The sequence below is a fragment of the Coturnix japonica genome, chromosome 9 (assembly GCF_054131305.1).
Source record: "Coturnix japonica strain WE chromosome 9, WE-NBRP24, whole genome shotgun sequence".
NCBI lineage: Eukaryota > Metazoa > Chordata > Aves > Galliformes > Phasianidae > Coturnix > Coturnix japonica.
In genome coordinates this window covers 28,484,149-28,486,423 of record NC_140671.1, presented here as the reverse complement: position 1 = coordinate 28,486,423, position 2,275 = coordinate 28,484,149, and positions in this window count along the sequence as shown.

Genomic DNA, 2,275 nt, shown 5'->3' with positions numbered 1-2,275 from the left:
TACATGAGGCAGCTTGTGAGCAAGCCAAGCAAAAAAGATTCAAAAAACCAACAAAACAAAAAAGCCAACAAAACCACCTTTCTTCCAAAATAAATAAAGCCCCAAATTGAAGTGCTTCAGGCTACAAAGGAAGCCAGCCAGGTTGTTTATAGCATACTGCAGGAATTCTGCTTGGGGCAAATCAGCTGCTAACTAAATGAAAGCTGAGCTCGGAAGACAGAGTAGGTGATATCTTTTCTGTCTTTGTATGGCACCTGCTATAGTCTGACAGCAAATGGATCCAAGCTCCTCTCTTACCGTGGTGAGGAATAACAGCGCTCCTTGCTGCATGCAGCACGTCTACGTTTGTAAGTGTGAAAAGCATCAGCAACAAAAGAAAGGTTAAGGAAAATCATACTGCAAGATGCCTGTATGGGTGCACCATACTTATACAGCAAGTCTGGAGCAGGCCTGGAAGAACCACAACAATGCAGTGACACATCCACTACAGCTCGCAAGTTACAGATACATAGGATACAAGATCTGCAGGATGCATGCACTAAACTGATTTTGTTACACCATAGACTGCAAGAAAAAAAACCACCATGTTCAGCTAATGCTTGTCAGCATTACATCTATGTGACTCATAGTTACCAGAACTCATTATAATGTGTTTATGCTGCATGTGGCTCTGGACAGCCTGGTCTGGTGGTTGGCAACCCTGCACATAGCAGGGGGTTGAAAGGGGGTTGAGCATTGTGATCCATTTTCAACTCAGGCCATTCCACAATTCTATGATTTAAAAGCTGGTTTCACAGTAGACAATTCGCACTGCAAGAGTTTACTGAAATAATGGAGCCAGGCATGCTGATGGGATCCTTAACACTCACCTGCAGCAGAAGGAAGGTGAATTGCTCAGGCATCCAGTACATCTTCTATAGAATAATTTCTAACACAAATTCATTGGAATCACAGCTTTCAACTGTTGGCCTTTCCCCTCCCCCCATTTTCCCAATATACTGTAAGCACACTGATAACGTCAGACCTGACACTGCTCTGCTCTTATAGAATTCTCAAGAGCTATAGAAATTTATCCTACATATGACCCTGGGGCCTTATTGAGGATGATCTCGGCTATGTGTGACGGGGCTCTTTGAATTTCATGGGCCATTTAATCTTTAGCCTTCACCAGAACTATTTAGGCTGCTGGTGAATTAGAAAAACTGACCTTATGGAACTGAAAGAGACTTAAGGGTTAAGCATTAAAATCTTCCACAGAAGCAAGAGAAGGTAACAACTTACATTGATTACTCACCTGATAGGAGCAACAACATCTAAATTCTTACTTTATTTATGGTTCAGCCTTTTTCATACAACAGATCATTTCCAAGTGTTGCTATGCCACCAGCTCATGTCCGGCTACCCCTGGGTTTATTGCAGGACCTGGGAGAATCAATCTAAAGGCTTATGTGAATGGCAAGGAGTCTCATTTTCCTTTACAATGAGCAGTGCTCACAGACACAGTGACCTTTACTGACAATTACAGCAATTGCTGCCCATCTGGAGAGCAATGAGAGGGGAATCCGATTCAGCTCTAAATCTTTACCTCAAGTTCTGGAAAACACTGTGTAAGGAGAAGTAGATTTTAAGCCTGTTAACACGTTTGGAATACCTGAAGGAACGTGTCATGCCAAGAAGCTGTCCTAAAGGATGTGTGCTTTTGTATCTGAATGCTTTAAGCACAGTTTGGTTGGTAGTCGAACCGCACAGCCTTTTGTATTTATCAACATCTTTCTCTGTAGGTCTGTGCTAACCTCTGACCTGTACAGCGCTGCATTGCTTCCCTTTATCAATAGCAGTTGGCCTGGGAAGGCAGAAGCAAAAGATGGAGAAATCCCTATGTGCAATAAACAAGTCAGCTGTGCTGATGTACTCCATGCAGGTTCCTCTCCCTCCCAATTAATCCAGGCTCCACAGTGTTAATAGGTGTTTAGCTTTTATAACAGGAAGATAAACAATTAGACATAGAATTCAAGGGGAATATCAGGAAGTCATCTTTTCCACTACTTTCTCCCTGATTTATACAGCAATCCTTTAATATAAACATGCTGGCCCTGATTTGAAGGTAAGAAATCATCTGTGAGGAGCCAAGAAGCTACAGGTAACAAAGGCATTTCAAAATGGTAACAAAGGTAACAAATCTCCCTTTAAATTAACCCCTTATGGCCTGTCCATTTTACAATGAAATTAAGATTAAAGTGCCCCTTAGGCAATCAAGTCAAGATGTAAAGAATCA